We start from the raw sequence: 17,422 nt of genomic DNA, 5'->3' as shown, positions 1-17,422 counted from the left end.
CTTCTGAGAAGTGCAGAGCTGGAGAAAGGCTCGGCATGGGAATAATGCACAACACACACAACCCGAGCGGCCACCGCTCCCCAGCCCCTGTGGGGCTGTGCCACTGAACCACAGAGAACAAGTGGCCATATGGTCCCACACCCCGACCCGCTCAGCTGTTCCGCTGGCTTTCCAGACATCTGGAACGGCATAAAATTCATTTAAAGCTGTTTATGACTCAAGTGAGAAGTTTGAAGGGATATAAGAGCTATTATTATCTCTGCTATGCTGCGCGACTTTTCACATTAGCAGCTTGGTTCGGTTCCACTTCCCCAGGATCAACGAGATGCTTCTTCCACCGCTTCCCGAAGACTAACCTGGACAAACCCCAGACCACATCAGGCACCATGCAGATACCCTCAGAAGTCCTGACACAGCTGTATGCCAGCTAAATGAGAGAGAGAGAAGGGCAGGAACAGAGCTTAACTAACTAAACACTCAATCAACAGCTGAGCAGAGGAAATCCGGACCTCTGCCCTGACTCACGAGATCACGCAGCCCCTTTTTAATGGCCATAAAGGCCAGTACATGGACAGAAGTTTTACTATTGCATCTCATCCAAAGCATCTTCTGTTTCTTCCTCAAGTGATACACTGGTCTAAGAAAACTGAACTTCATTTGGGCTCAAGATCAGATATTTCCACAGTGACCTTTCTATTTATTTATCAAGTAGCTGCATGTGTCCATTTTAGACCAAGTTTCTGGAATAAATATGTATCAAAGCAAACATCCTGACAGCAAAAAACAAACAAATGACACAAATATGGTAAGAACCTCTAGGGATGTTCTAATTGTAGTATCTGTGTAGTCCCTCCAAGAAGGATTACAAGGGATCCCGTGCAGAAATAGAACCCGTACTAAAAACCTGTGGTGGTCAAAAACCCACTTCTGTCTTCTCTGAGGACAGCTACAACTTTTTTTTTTTTTTTTTTAAACTGAAGCTGGTGAGGGAAAAAAAAAATATACCACAGGAATACCCTCAATTGTCATGTAACATCCACTGCACCTTGTAAGTCTGGTCTCAGTCCAGCAAACGCAAAGCACCCACATAAGCAGAAGGTAGCAGAGGTACAGAAGCAAATCCCATCTGGGGTCAATTTGTAAGAGTAAAACATCTTTAAATCATTTGTTTCTTTAAGCATTATCTGTGCAAAAAAATAAAAAAATAAATAAAAACACGCTGACAAACTGTTTTAGCGGCTGGTGTGGTTAACAAAAATAAGATTAACACAATGCCTTCCTGTGGCCACTTTCAGTCTCAGCACCTTGTACTACACCAGCCCATGGCAGATCTTTACCAATGGAGAAGGGGTAAGTTAGGTCCAAGGCGAGAGGTGGAGGCCAAAAAAAAAAAACACAAAACAAAACTAACAACCCATGAAGTATTCAACAGGTGATGAATCCATTTGAATCCTCTGCCAGGAACTAAGGGATAGGGTCGTTCATTCACCATTTTGGAAACTCAGGACTCCATGGCGATGAGAAAGCAAGACAGATTGGTGTAGGGAAGGAACAGACACAAGGGATGCTGAACGGCACAGTCCAAGCAGCGGTGGGACCGAAAGCAACCTTCGGAAAGCACCAGTCTGGACATCCAGAACATACCCTCCTATGAAACATGATTAAATTCCAGCAATCTTCCGAGTGCTGAGAGGTGGCGGGAGAGGAGGGAATGGACAACACAAAATATTCAAGGAAGCTTTAGAGGGAGTAAGCATCATAAGAAACAATACCATTGTTTGGACTCATTTTTCTGTACAACCTTCCTCCTCCTTCCTTTGATATTTAGAATTAAGATTAGCAATCATTTTCAAGTTTAAAACAAACAAACAAAAAAAAAACACAACAACTTATGAAATAGCTTAGAAGGAAATAAGCCATTTCAGATCCTAACTAGCTCACTTCTATGCATTTTGGGGTACAGATACATGGGCTGTGCCCTCTCATGCAAATACATTACTTGGTTTTGAGCTACTATTTTGAAGTCACAACTAGAGACCTCAGCTTCCCAGCACTCATTGTACTATTGTGATTTTTTTAATAGGAAAAAAAAAAAAAAGATCCAAAATCTTTCTCTCTGATTTTACTAATGAGAGCTTAAGTTTAAGTTGGGGGGAGGATCAACATAAACTTTAGCCAGAGAGACTCTTAAAAAAAGCAAAAGTAGCCTTTATCTTGCAACAAAACCCCCAAACAAGGGCTGCTTCAGCAGCCTCAGAGGATCAGCAAGAAGTACAGATATTCATCTCATTTAATTATAGCTCCCAGACAGACCTTGGACCTACAAACACCTCATGCAATGACTCATCTTCAAGATGTCAAGAACTATGCACTACCTCACAACACTCTTCAAATACAACTTCGACCACCATCTGTTTATTTAGATACTTAAAGCCTCAATTTTGTAGCATCTGAGCTTCTCGTTTCAAGTCCTTCCTGAGCTAAGACCCACGGCCCCATAAATCCAGTAGCTTCTGTTTCCAGGGCAGTTGTGTCTGTTTTCCTGCAGCCTGGTGAGAACAGACAGGACTAGAGATAATTAAATAAAAACACAGGAACTGCATTATTTATTTTAAAGGAAAACGTGTCTTCTAGGAAGAAAGTCCTTTATTTGGGCAAATCTGTAAGCTGTTTATCAGCTTAAACTCATTATCTGCCCATATGGTCTTAGCACTGTGGTTTAAAAAAAAAAAATGGGCATGCACTAGCTGATGAAATGTCATCTGCCCTTATGCCAGAAACTAGTATTTTTGCATTGACGTCAAATTAGGATCCTTGCCACTAGTGAAGGGCTACCATAAGGATAGTCATAATATTTTAATTAAGAAGGGATCTTACAGAAGGCAGCGGGAAAGGCAGGGGGAAGGCAAGAAAACCCATTCACAAAAAAAAAAAAAAAAAAAAAAAAAGTCATTTAATTCACTTTTTGCCTCCTCTGCTCTAGTTCTTTTTGTTTGGGGAGGTGGGGTGGGAAAGAGAGAGCTAATTTAATTAAAAAGAAAAAAAAAAAAAGAAAGCAAAAAAAGGCAAGAGAATGAGAAGCTAGAGCCAATAAACACACATCAAAGCATGAAATGGCTCTGCTTCAACTGCCTACAGTATTCAACCTGGGATAGATTAAGGGAAGATAAAAGGTGCTAGGAGAGAAAATGCTGCCCCTACAGCACACGGAGCACCAACACCCCAGCTGGCTCTGTCACACCGAAAACAGTGAGCACAGGAGACGGACCCAGCCCGCAGAGACCCACACCAGCCGGCCACTGCCTGCTATCGGGGACCAGCCCCGGGCAGCCAGGTGGCCTGAAGCCTTTCCCCTGTCCCACCGAGCAGGAGCTGGGGTTACAATTCAGGGGTCACCACCGGCCACCCAGGGTCTCTGGCACAGGACGTCGGACCTGGCTGACTGACCTGTCACCCTGCTGATGCCAGGAGAGGAACAAACCGAAGTGGTGGTAACAGATGCTAGCCGTGTTTTTCTGAACCGCAGGGCTATTCCTGGTTACGGATCCTGTTTCTGCCTTTTCAAACAGACCTGCAAGGCTGCATGTATGAAATTATTTGAATTAAACAACGCACAGACAACTTGGCAGAAGAATTGAGGATAGCTCAGCATTTTCATACGCACACAACGATTCCCGTTTCCCTTTTGCCCAGCCCCACCCTGAGAAGTATAATACACGCTACAGCAGCCAAAAGTGAGATCACGCCGGGATAGTCATTCGTTGCCATCAGCTGAGGAGAGGATGCAAGCACTCCGATCCCACTCCTCTTGCAGGGAGAAAAAAACAGAAGGAAACACCGCTCTGCCTCCCTCGGCTTCCACTGGGGGGACGTGAAGTTGCTGGGCTCCACTCTTAACTTTTTAGGCGAGCCTGGAAACGCAAGCCTGGTGCTCTTCCCAGCATGCCATATCCTTACGCCCCAGAGAAAATAAAGGGATTTCCCCATGATTTACAAAGGAAACATTGCATACTTGCCTTACGAACCAACGCAGCAGCTGCGCGGGGCTGCCACGGCACTGCACAGCCCTCGCTTGGGATCACCCCCAAGGCTGGGGGCTCCCAGCTGGGGCCCCCCAGCCCACCCCAGGGCTCGGTCCCACCCTGCCCCAGCGCAGAGCTGTTCTGCAGGCTGATGTTTTCTCCCTTTGCTCCTTGAGAGACAACCACCCGCTCACCTGCACCTCTCCTGGGCTGGGACACAGTTCCCCAGCTAAGCGATGTGTGGGAAGGGCTGCTCTGAGGGAAGCGCGGGACGGTCAGAAATTGTATCCCCATTTCGCTGGCAAGTCTGGGCTGTCTCAGAAAAGTTAAAGCTCCTCTTTTCCCTCTTCTCATCCCCCTCCACTTAAATTCATGGCAACTGCACTGCACAGTTCTTTAGCTAACGCCAACAAAAGCAGCGCTGCGGCCACAACAAATAGAGAAATATTAACTGCCTTCCAGGGAGGGTCAGCCGCTTGAATCATCTGACCGTACTACACAAATACTTCAGAAAAAGCAGACAACACAGAAGCACATACACCATCCTACACAGCCAAAATTGAAAATTATGAAAAAGAAAGCACACACCTATGTCTTCCAGCGACGTTCCTATCCTTTGCTTTCAGCCTGCTCACTTTTGAGACCCAGCAACTGCAGCTCCCTACGAACGCACCAAGCACCACAACGCTCATTTCACTGGCAGAGCCCACGAGGCACTTGAACGCATCTCGCTAAGACAACTCTAGAATAAAGGCGCTCACTTGTACCCACTGGTAAAAACGCAGGGCGAGCCCGTGCTCACGACCTGAGAACACCCAGGCAGGCGCGCAGCCATCTCCAGCACGCTCCTGTCCAACCAGCTCTGGTAGCCACTGGCTATTCAATGAAAGACGTGCCCGGAGCCTATTAATTGCGTTCGCATTTTCTGTTATTACAGAAACACAGGCAGCAAGCACGCAGGGCTCGCTAATAGCCGAGAGCAGCGTTGGGGAAAAATAAATTAGGCTTAACCAAAGAGACCTCACAGAAAACCACCCAAACGCAATGCAAACGCTGCCTGCTCTGAGCGAGCAATACCCAACCGCAGAAGTTTGGGTTCCTATAAACCCGGCTCCTACAAACCCCCGTCCTCGGGCAGCACCGAGCCGGGCAGGCAGGACTGCGGGCGAGCAAAGCAAAGCTCACCGGGCTGGGCACAAGTGGGAACTGCGGGTAACTCCCCCCTTTCCTCCTGCTCCATCCCAACCCCGGGGGCTGCAGCACCCCGACCCCAGCCCTACAGCGGGGCGCGCAGCGCTCCCTCCTGGCACCGGGAGCGGGGACGAGAAACCGAGGGATCTCTGCGGACAGCAGCTTGGGGGCTCTGCTGGGGTCCCGGTGCCGAGTCCCGCAGCCCCTCCACAGCAGCCCCAGCCCCAGCCCCTTACCTCCCGGCGGCTCCCGCTGCCGTGCTCGCCCCGTGCCCGGCCGCCGCCGAGCGCCGGAGCCGCCAGCGGAGCTGCTCCGCCTCCGGCCGTGCCCCCCGCTCCGCCCCCGGCACGGCCCCACCGCCCACAGCGCCCGGCCCCGGCCGTCGGGGAGCCCCGGGGGTCGGCAGCACCGAGGGTCGGCAGCCTCAAGGGTCGGCAGCCCCAGCGGTTGTGGCCCGGGGACAGCCGGGGGTGAGCCCGCCGAGAGCCTCCGGTGAGATGCTGCACGGCAGAGATGCTGCGGGTGGCTAGAAGGGGGCATCTCCGGCCCCTGCACGCAGCCTGAGTGCACACAGGGGTTGGATGCGATGAGCCGAGGGTTTTTTCCAACGTACCTGGTGCTGTGATTCGCTGATAACCCAGCTGTGCCCCAGGGAAGCGATGCTACGCGGGCCCTGCTGCTCGCAGAGGTGCTGGCTGCCTTGGTGGTAAGGAAAAAGTGTGCAGAAGTAGCACTTGCTCTCAGTAACAGCACCTCGGGAGCAAGGAGTTTGTGAAGTGGATGTTGCACTCATGTATGATAACAGGTAGCAGTGCAAGGGGCAGCTCCTGTGAGATGTCCCATGCAGACAGGTCCTGCTGCAGCCAAAAAGCCCTGTTCACACTGCCCTACAAGACAAGACACATGCCTAGCAGTGCAGTGCAAAGGAAAAAAAAGATGCACCAGCATCTCCGTGTATCTGCTAATGCCTCCTCTATCTGGTAATGAACAGATACAGGGCTCCCCAGGTGCAAATATTGGCGTTGGCTTTCTTTTTTTTCCTCTTGTGATAGAAAAATAGGGAGATACGCACAGAAGCTAACACTTACGGCCCCAAATCCATTTCTCTGTAATAGCAAAACTAGATTGCACAACCAGATCATATTTGTAACATATGTTTTGTTACAGTCTATTGCTTAAGACAGGCAATCATTTTCAGGTCTGATATTTTCTTATAATGCTTGGGCCCGTGTTTTTCCATTGCTGTTTCACTGTTCATTTATTTGTGTCACAGCATGAGCCTACCTCTCCTTGCTCTTTGTGGCTGAGTAGGGGATTTCCATTTCTTTATTAGGCACAGTTTGACACGAGGTAATAGCCTTGTTCCTCATTTGATTCCTTTGCAAAGGACTCAGAGTGCTATTTTCCAGGAGGCTGGCTTGTCATACTCCTTGAGCAGCAGATTGTGGTAGTTCTTTCAGGCCACGGTGACATTTGTGCCCAGCAGACCTGTCACGCTGCACCCCCCCGACATGGCGCCTGCACCCCATATTCAGCCCTGTTCTGCCCCAGGCCCGTGCCAGGACCCCACATTTTTGGTATATATACAGTGAATAAGCTGTGAAAATGTGGGATTGCATGCAGAGGGCTTCTAGGAAACCGAGTGGGCTTGCTGTGCCCCAGACACCGCAGTTTTAAACAACTCCACATCCCATAGAAAACTTCCCCTCCTCCTCAGGGGCACCCTTGCATTTTCCCAACAGCTGCCCCCCCAGCTCCAGTGACATCACTGTTCTGAAACTATTCTGGAAAAATGTACAGGGTGATGTATTGAGACTTCTACATGTTTTCTGTTTTCCACCCTGATTCCATGAAACTGTTTTGTAAATGAACAGAAGGGAGCTATATGTGACCCCAGCTTCCCAAGCTTCCACGAGCTCGCGTAGACACAATAGTCCTCTTACATGCTTGATGTGCAATTTAAGGGGCCGCCGCCGAAAACGAGCTTCCCGAGCTTATAGTGCTTTCACTATCATGAAGGAGCTGCTTTGTGAGTCCCAGCCGGTGCTGAGCTGAGCTTTGCACTTAAAGCTGGGGTTTACATTCATCACTATGTATGAAGGACATAGTATAACCCCCACGAACTGAGCACATGATGCCAACAACTTTGGATAAAAACAATTTTGCTATAGATAAGCTTGCAAGAGGGATGTTTTACTTGTTTTCTGCTAAATACATCACTGACATGAAATCAGGAGAAGGAAATAGTTCCGTGGCTTAGCCCAAAGCACTGGAGCCACTTCCTCCTGTTTCGGCAGTGCCAAGAGCTGAAGGGCTGCCCCGTGAATATCGCATCCCACGTACTGTAATCTGGAGCCTCTCCCAGTACCTTTCTGATAGGTACAAGTCTTCAGAAGCAGAAATTGCCACTTTGGGAAGACATAAACAAAACGGGGCAGGTTCCTCACTGGTGTAACTATGGATTTGGAAAGAACTGAGTTTAACTCCATGCAGCTAACCCAATGCTGCTAACCCCTCTCCCGCCCATGCTTTGCGCCTGACTTCTCAACTCTGCTTCCTCCCCACCTTTCATCCCGCTTCCTTTGCCTCCGGACATCTCCTTTTCTTTTCCGATTATTTTCTCTCACTAGTCCTACTTGTGTTTTTCCGAATTTGCCGTAAGGCGTATAAAGAAGTGATCCAAGCACAATCCAGCTTGGCTGCAGTTCCGAGAGCTGGACCGACACGCAGCCCAGCTCGTTGCCTCGGCAGATGGGCAGAAGGAAACTCTCTGGCATCTGCATGCTGGAACCTGAGTATCAGTCTATTTCCAGATAACTGCGGCACATTCCAGGAGCAATCTGTGCTCAGTAGAAATCACACAGTGTTATTAACTCTGCCATGAGGCTGAACGGCGCTTCTGAGAGCACAAAGTAAATAAGACCTTAGCCCTAGCAAGCCGAAGATGACAAACTGACTGTCCGAAGCTGATCACCTGCTCCCAGGTAAAGGCACCAAAGGAAGCGATCTTGTTTTTCCCAAATGTTGAGCACTCGTCCCACCCATCATTATGCTCCATCAGCTGCTATCAGACTGCTTTCCCAGGGCCCCTCCATCAGGCCTGGGAAAACAGCATGAGGGGACAGTTGACGTACTGGTAGCGAGAGGTTTGTTCAAGCTTCATCATTAAAAGTGTAATTAAAACCTTGCCAGTATATTTTTCAACCCAGTTTTGCTTTCTCAGGCTCAGCTGGGAAAACTGAAGCTACAATGCTTACAACGTGGTTTCTTTGTCAATATCTGCATTTCCCAATCGTTTTTGCTCGAGCTACAACGAGCATTTTGGAGAAAGAAATATCACAGGCCCTCACGCATCTTTGCCATGCTTTTTTTTTTTTTTTTTCAATCAGGAATTAATCTGTTTTGAATATTCATTTGCAGATTTATTTTTCCCAATTTCAGTTACATGTTTACTTGCTCACGTTAACACACATGTATGTTTTTCCAAAGGGAAAAGCATGTCCTGTCACAATTTCACCCTCTTACGTTGCAGACCCTTGGTGACTCACAAACTACAAGATGGGAAGCAGGCTTCTAGGGAAAAAAAAACAAAAAACAAAAAAAACAACATTCTTCTGAAGATTACCCACTACGTGAACAACACTTTGTGCACACTGAGATACACAAATAGGTAGACATAATTTTGCTAACTGCTTTTCTGCACATCCCCCTCCTTTGTCACTTTGAAGTAGCAGGATGGTACAAAAGAACTGGCAGTGATGCCTGAAACCAAAACTCCAGAAGCAACAATTGAACGAGCCTCTGGACCCCGTCCAGAAAAATCTGAATTAAGAGAATTCTTTATAATAATTTTAATATTAATCGCTGAAGGCATTCTTTTAAAGAAAAATGAACATATTTCAGATGATACCCGTTTCCAGTGCTAACAGATAAAGCTGTATAATACTGAAGGAAACAAATTAACAATGATAAAATAGAAAATACGCTTTGCACTGTCATTTTTTTCTTTTTTTTTTTTAAGTTTCCTAAAATTAAGTTTATGCCAAAACCCCATGATTTCCAACTGCACATCCTATGCAAAAGTTTTTAACTTTCCTATTTCCTCTGAAATTTGCAGCTGTTTTTTTTTTTCTTTTTTTTTTTTTTTCTGTATTTCTTGAACATCACAACTAAACAAAATTTGTTTCCCACAAACTTTTTAGTCATTTTCAGTCACTAGGGACAAGCACCATGGAGGCCCCCGTTGCACCAGACACCCCACAGTCCCTCTGCCCTACAGGACTACGTACGACAAGAAAGACAAATAGAGGGGAACGGTCATCCCTGTTCACAAAGAGGAAATCAAGGCACAAAGAATTAATGAAGAAAAAGTACTGGAGGCCTGTGGCAGCTCTAGGACATGAGCTAGGAAATCCTGGATCCCAGACAAGTGCCTTATTCATCCAAACATGTATCCCCAAATGTTTTGACACTTCTTGGCATTTGCATTTCTCTTGTAACACTAAGGGAGGAGGCTCAAATGCAATTTTAAAACCCTGTCTCACATTAAAATCCTGAAACAGTTTTTGTTCTCATCAGATTTTATGAAGCACCTATTTCTTCCTTTAAGAGAAAGAAAGCTAACAGACATAGCTTCAGGGTTTATTTTTCCTTGAGATGTTCCAATTAAGTAACACTTTATTGGACAGTTAGAGGGTTTTTTTTTTTTTTTTTTTTTTTTTTCTGACAAAGAAAAGGTACACAGTTCACAGATATCTCTGCAGAGAAAAGCAATAACTGCCAAGGGGCAGATGGAAGTGTTGAAAACTTCACTTCTGACAACAGCTAGATGGTCACCCTGCAATTTGTTTCAACACAGCCAGTTGTGTTGCCATAACTTGTTAAACATCTGCTAAAAACATATGGAATCCTCCCGGGGGATGTAAATTGATGCCATTCATCAAACTATTGCACGGCTTCCCTTCTCCCCAAATGACCCCCTCCAGAGAGCCAACTGAAGCAAAGGAGCTTGATATCTTATGCACAAAGGGATCCCTAGCCAGAAAGGTGGTGATAGCTCCCCTTGAACCTGGGAGAAGGTCCTATCCGGGCGCGTTCTTCTGAAGCACATGAAGTAACATGGTTAAGGAGAAAAGCAAAATAACACAGCATCAGAACTCCGAATCAGCCATCCAGTGAAAGGAGGAGGTGTGGTGTCCTACAGCAGAACTTGTCCCCATTTTGCAGAAATTAGTTTCCATGGGCGCTACCAAGTTAATTGGGAGACCGTTGAAATTATGACCTTTGGCATGGAAGGTCCTGCAATTTTTCCTGGTGTCACATAAAATAGAACTTTATTAAATCAAGAGAGTTGGACTGTTTGGTGTCTGAACACTGGGATAAATGCTCATTGCTGTGCAAAATGACCGCAGGAAGGCTGCAAAGCACCTGCAGTGTCGGTGACTTGGGGCGTTATGACTGGCAATCAGTTTGCATGGTCTAATGGCTGCTGGACATCAAGCGTGATCCCAGAATTGTTCATGGTCCAGTTCAGTGTCCTGAGTCGAGTGTAGCTTTCAAGGTCTGAGCTGATCTCCAGTGACAGATGGAGATGTCACATCCTGACATGAAGTCCATGAAGCAATGATTGGATTGTGATGCTGCAATAACCTAATTGGAATAGCTGCCGAAATGCACACACCTTCCTTTTGTTCCCTGAAGCTTCTCTGTTTTGTTTGTTTGTTTGTTTGGTTTGGTTTGGTTTCTGTTACATCACTTTCTTTCTTTAGTAGATGATATTATTTCTCTGCAGACCTCTTTTTGCTTGTCATTCATCCCTCTTGCAAGCACACACAGCCAGGGCAGAATCTGAACCGCACAAGTTTTGCTTCCTTTTCCTCGGTCTCAAGAGTCCTTCTGTGTAAGCGTGCGTAAGGGAGCCCTGCTCTTCTGTCAACAAAAGGAGACTTGTAAGAGAACAGGGCACCTCTGCGGGGTGTGAGGCTGGGAGATTGCTGAATGCTGTGCGGTGGGACTGAGGCACACTTCGTGCGAGGGTAGGATCAGTTATTTCTAAAAGTGCAGTAATAAAATGAGCAGTCCTTGTGAATCCTTCAGCAGGCACTAATTAATTAGCCTGCCATTTTTACAAGTGAGGGCGAACGAATGCCAGGGATGGGGAGTGATTTCCCCTAGGAGGCATCAAGATTAGAATTTACGGCTCCCAACCTGTGATCGAACCATGGGATCGCACTTCTCTTGGCTACTTCAGATGTGAGGTTTCTTTACCTGATGATGGAAACCCTTTCACTGGCTGGACACTCGTTAGTTGGAATGACTGTCATGCAAATACGGTTATTTTATGACTGAAAAATATGAATTATTGTAGGCCGATGTGGAACAAGGGTTGGAACTGTGAGCCCCTTATCTGATTGATTCCTGCTGTGAATATTTTAAACAACATTGTGAGTTACTAGCTGCTGTTTCCTATCAGGAAGAGATAACTGTGGATTTATTAAAGGTTGGAGCCAACTTCACCCCTGGTTTAACTAAACTGATTTGAATGAAAAAAATGCCAAGGACACATGCTTTAAGTAGCTCCTAGCTACCTAATGACATTAACTTATTGTACACACATTGCAAAAGTTTTCAAAGCAAGAAAAAAGAAGCCTCTTCTTGTTTCCTGTTTTTCTGAGCTACCCACAGAGAAGGATCCAGAATCCAAATTCTGCTCTCAAACATCCCCAAGATGCTCTTCCAGACCACTAGAGGCTGAATCCAGCAAACCCTTGAAACCTGAGAAGTAAGAAAAGCCTGGCAGAATCTCTGAAGCTTCCTGCTCCTCCCTCTCATATCCAGCCCCTTTGAGCAGCCTTTAACGCCTTGCTTTGGCATTTATGATCCTGGCTGTGATAACAAATTGCAAAAGTGGGCGTGAAAGCAAAAAACTTGAGAAGAAAATGTTAACTGGACTTCTCTGAAATCACGGGAAGTACAGCTGAGTCAAGACTTAGGAGTTTAGAGGGGAATAGGGGTTTGCCCAAATCACTTCTGCAGCACTGCTTTTAAGACGGTTTAAATTTCTCTGGTAGAGACGTATGCAGAGGGAACAAAGCAGTGCAATCCCTCAGGTCAGCCCCCCCGTGCAGTTTGCAGTACTGTCTGTGCATTTCCATCCCTCGCCTTCTCAGTACATCTCACTGTCTCTCAGACTTTCATCTCCTCTTCTTTTCTCTGGGCTCGTTTTCTCCTCCAGTTTCCTGCCCTGTTGTTTTCTACACTGGACTTGCACTAATGCTTTCTTTTCCTCTGTGTCTTCCTGTGATGTCCTTTTCTCTTTAACCTGACAGAGTGGGAGCAAATATCTGTTGTAAGCAAAAGCAGTGACATGCTGAAAGGATGAGAACGGAAACTCTGGCTTCCTTGGAAACAGCCACTGAAATGAAGCAATACTTTCGTGAAGGCCAGGGTATTGATAGAGCAGCTGGTCGCTTTCCAACGGGGATTCTCGATGTTCCAGGGCTATAATCAGGCAAACACAGAATTTGCCAACCAAGGCTTTATTCAATGTGCCAGGGAGCAGCCGTCCCTTCACCTGAGCCAGAAATGGCTTCACTAATGTGCAGCATGTGCACGAGCCACTGAAGAGCCTTCACCCTTCATCAGTCAGAGAAGTGCAGTTGGGTGTGCAGCCTATATATGAAGAATGAAGGAACTAAGAATGAAGCCTAATGGCCCCTTGAGAGCATGGGGAGTGGGGAAATAAAATAAAATTTAAAAAAAACCTTCACCTGAATTTTAATCACACCCAAGGGAAGACATGAGATTTAATACAAAACATTACACAGCTGCTTTGCTACACGAGATTAACTTCATGTAACAGGATGAATAAAAATATTCCCACTCCAACTTTCTGAAACATTCTGCCCCGAGGCGGCGAGAGAAATGGCACAGAATACAGAATAAGGCAGGGAGATGAGCTAGAGATGCTTTTAAGCTCTGCGTAAGTCACTCATCCAAAGCTGGGCTCTGACACAAATCTCCTTCAGCATCTCAAATTAATAATTCATCTTTAGTTAGGCGATCATTACGAGATCCTTTTTTTTGTAGACAGACAGACAGAAAGAACACATAAAAGAGTTAATGCAGGCCGGCCATACTATGAATCTTTGAAAGCAACAGGCTAAGATTGCACCTCTTAGGTTCTCCTAGTGCTGTGCTAACAGCTTGGGCATTTGCAAAAGGCTGCAAATGTGCCTGTGTGAGGAGTGACCCACTTCTGCAACTGGAAGCTGGAATGCCTCCCAGATGCACACATGACGTTTTGGCAGCAGAGAGAGAGAGAAGTTCAAGGAGACTAGGAAGAGAGTTCAAAAGAGGAGTGTGAACAAAAATGCCAAAGCAGCAAACCATCTATCTCTGAACTCTTTGAAATCCGTCTGAGACGAGCTGCTATCAAGGTCACACAAGATGTCTGTGGTAGAAATGAGGCAACTTCCCTCAGTCACTAAGGGAAGTTGTAAGTTCATGCCGCAGCCTGCCCAAGTCAGCAGGGACTCGGTCACAAATTGATTTACAAGAGTATCAGCTGGAGGTATAACCTTTTTGCTTTTCAAGCTGTAGAGTAAATGCATGTCCCCTGACATGTAACTTTCCCTGGTAACCCTGCCAGCCATTTATGAAGCAAGAGTGGGATTTCCTTAGCGCTCAGCCTGACAGGCACAAAGCATACATCCATAATCAACAATTTTTGTAAGTCCTATTCCTGATAAACAATTATCAGAGACATCCAACTGATCGTCATGCACGTTGTGCACATATCTTTTTGGGGCAGCAGTCCCATTTGGACCTGGAAACTAAGCAGCCTCTAGCACCGACTAGGCCTTGGAAAATAAATCTAGCTCTCAACCCTTGCTTGTGACTCAGATGCGATTTTCTTCTTCTACGCCAGATGAGAATTCACAATTTCAGTGTGATGCCAATCACAGAAATAAGCAAAACAGAGAGGTGCCCAGGTCAGCAGTCTGCTCAGGGACAGCGTGCTGCCTACTTAGCCTCAGCCGGAGCTCTGGAAAGGCAGGCGGTGTCTGCGGCTGCCGGGACAGAAGTCAGGGTTATTCAGAACAGATGCAGCACTCACTTACCTGATCTCTCCCAGGTGTCTAGCAGCGGTAGCTGCAGCAAGCCCAGTTCCTCAGTGCCTTCAGCCTGCAATTACAGTTGTACCCCTTCCTGCTGCTCTTCCCTTGCCCGTGGAAAAAGCAATCTTGCTCCAGTCCCTCATCTTGAGGGCTGAAAAATTCAACTTTGTCTATGCTGAGAAGCCTCGAGTCATCCCTGGGCACGGGTGATGCTCTGTGGCTGGAGGTGTTGTGAGTGAGAGGTAAATCAAGATGTTTGGTTATAAAGCAGCAAGTGACAAGTCTTGGAGGAAAAAAAAGAAAAAAGGTGTTATCTTTAGTAACCAGGCCAAATGCCAGCTCCAGCTAAGATAACAGACATTCTACTGACTTCCTGCAATTTTCCTTCAGTGAAATATTATCCTCTTTACTTCCTGCCAGAGTGTCATTTAACACTGTTTTGCCAGCCTACCGTGATTCACTCAAAGGAAACTGCATTTTAATAAAGACTAAAGTAACTCCACTACATTAGAGATGCATCCAAACCGTGAGGTTCAGAATGAGATTTAAATACGTATTCAAGAGGCTGTGTGAATTCAGAGGTTTAGTTCAGTGAAATTACCAATACTCTTTTACTGTAGGAAAAAACAACAACCAACCAACCAGTTAAATACATGGATGACATGAGCGCTCCTGTCTGCATCCAGAGAGTAGATGTTACTAAAACCATTTATTCAGAACAATAGCAAAAACCCTTTTCCTATGGCACCCTGATTTCAGATTCCAGCAGCCATCAATCCTATCACCTGGAAACAACTGCTGCTCCCAGACACTGCACTGAAGTGCTCTCCAAACAACAGGTACCAGCCAATTTCCACTATCTTTCATCACGATAGCTGCTGGGCCATATCCGTACCAGCACTTGCTGTGCGTATTGCAGTCATGCCTCAACAATGCTTTGCCAACAGCGTCAGGTGATAGAAATGCTTTGTCATAACATATTGCCTGAAACAAAATAAACTCACACCGAAGCAATTTATCCCTACCTGTAGATTTGCACTGGAATAGGCTAGCGCACCAGAGGAAGACGAAACAGCTCCCAAAGTAGGCAGGAGGAACTGTTTTTCTCTTCACAATGGGTTTCCTCATCAATCAGGCATGTTCATTAAAGCTTGCTTCCTTTAGCGGGATCGCAATAAAGGGCAATTATGGAGGAGGAAAAGGAGTACAGAGTTATGACTTGCCATCTTCCAGGATTTGTCCTGAGGATTAATTGAATCCACCGCTCTAAGGAAGCTGAGTCCACACTGAGTGGGTGACCAACATCTTCATACCCTAGTGTGACTTTACAATAACAAGACACCCTTTCTGCACACATCAGAGCACATCCTTAGCAGGAACACTTGATACAGAGCACAAACTACAGGCTAAGGAGGAAAGGTACAGCTATTCACCGCCATCCAGGTAGCGGCAGAGCCTCAGGATCTACCAGGCCAGCTCCACCGTAGCTAATAGGCAATTCCTCTATCAAATGTCATGCTGTTCATGTGTTCCTGCTTCTCCCCTTCCTCCCGGAGCACTGGTGGTAGTGTTGATGGAGGTGGGATTACAGCCAGCTGCTCCTTGACGTGAGGTGTGTCAGGCAGCGGGACGCTGCTCCCAGCTCCAGAAGCTGTCAAAGCCATCACGGATTTATATTCTGTGGAAGTAATTAGGGACTCCCCGTTGCTCCTGCACTCACTGCCCATTTGTAGGGCAATCACATCAGACTAGAGTCGTACTCAGTCCGTGCTGCCAGCCTCCCCTGCAGCCAGTGGAGACTATTAAGAGAGGTTACTGGGGCAGATGGAATATTCCCCACTAGAATGCACACGCACAGCTATGGATTTTGCCCTTGTACATTGCCTGTGGCAATTTCCAGCAGATAAATGAAAGCTCCTCTTCTCATTGATTTTTTTATTTTATTTTTTTATAATTTGCATCACTTCTTGCTTCCAGTCCTAGCAAGCCCATCTCCACTCTGTGGTGAAGACACTCATTCACATTTATTTTCCCGTTTGCCTGTTGTTTTTCCTGTTCATTGGCTCGCAATCTCCACGAGTAGCACAGATACAGAGCCGTTGTGCTACGAGGCCGGAAGGGGAGCTGCTGCTGCTGCTCACCAGGCTCCTTTTCATAAGGTTTGCACAGAAAAAGGGCTGGCTCTAAAATGGTTAAGCAGATTTCTTCAGCTAGCTTGGGTCCTTTGCTCACCACCCACAAACAGGACTCGCAGCTCAAAGGCTCACTTTATCCTCGCATCAGGAGAAAGCTTTCCCGGAGCAGTGAGTATCTTCAGCAGTGGGCTTCCCACTGCCATGGGAGGCTCACGGGGGGAGCAGGACCCGTGATTTTGTGATTTTGGCCAGGATGAAAGGCCAAGCTCTTGCAGTTTCCTGCCTACCAGCGGATCCCCCTGGCAGAGCCCTTGCCCTCCCCCCCGGGTGAACTGCAGTTGACCCAGCGAATTCAATTAGAATGGTTCTTCCTTTATCAAACAAACCCCACATGGCCCAAACCAAACATAGCATATTTGAAAACAAATGGATTGAAACGGCCCTAATCCACTCAGACGCTGTCCTCTGCACATGTTCCCTCCGACTCAGCCTACCCACAAACACAATCAGGGAACCATCAGGATCCCAGCTGGTCTGCAAGGGGAGAGGAGCGCCTGACCCCACAGAGCAGAGAGCACCACGGACCGAGGGCTCTACCACACAGCCCCTTGCAGGGCTTGGCTCTGCTTTTTGGGCCAGTTTCCTGCCTGCCCCACTGTCTGGCCCTTAGGGAAAGTGGGAGAGTGCCTCAGCTGGAGTCCTAGGGAAGAAAGCTTGCATTGAGTTTGACAAAGCCCATCCCAAAAGGCTTCCTCCACCTGACCACTGAGGCAGCAAGGCACTTGAGCTTTCTCCGGTGGCAATGCCCACTGAGGCTACTCTCCCCTGCCTCAGCAGCTCCTCCTTCAGCCTTACCCCTCTTGGTGGCAACCCAACAGCAGGAAACAGGCAAGTGCGAGGGCAAGCAGGCCAGGAGGGTTCAAAGCCAGCAAATCTGTTTCCTTTCTATAACCTG

General features: G+C 46.9%; 1 protein-coding gene across 8 annotated transcripts in view; it reads right to left on the bottom strand.

Moving 5' to 3' along the window:
• Positions 1-14,540, bottom strand: part of TSPAN18 (tetraspanin 18) — a 118,652-nt gene extending 104,112 nt beyond the window's left edge. For 5 of the 8 annotated variants that reach the window (XM_038179415.2, XM_027459241.3, XM_027459237.3 and 2 more), the window contains exon 1: positions 5,450-5,575. The gene's annotated coding sequence lies outside the window, so the exon portion shown is untranslated. Of the gene's footprint in view, positions 1-4,610; positions 4,682-5,449; positions 5,576-14,335 lie in introns of those variants that run through there. The other 3 variants (XM_072039055.1, XM_027459238.3, XM_072039056.1) reach the window with 3 other exon arrangements.
• Positions 14,541-17,422: the final 2,882 nt, after the last annotated feature.

The sequence above is a fragment of the Anas platyrhynchos genome, chromosome 5 (genome assembly GCF_047663525.1).
Source record: "Anas platyrhynchos isolate ZD024472 breed Pekin duck chromosome 5, IASCAAS_PekinDuck_T2T, whole genome shotgun sequence".
In the NCBI taxonomy this organism is placed as follows: domain Eukaryota; kingdom Metazoa; phylum Chordata; class Aves; order Anseriformes; family Anatidae; genus Anas; species Anas platyrhynchos.
Note: the sequence above shows the minus strand (reverse complement) of the source record. Positions and strands in the feature narration are given on the sequence as shown.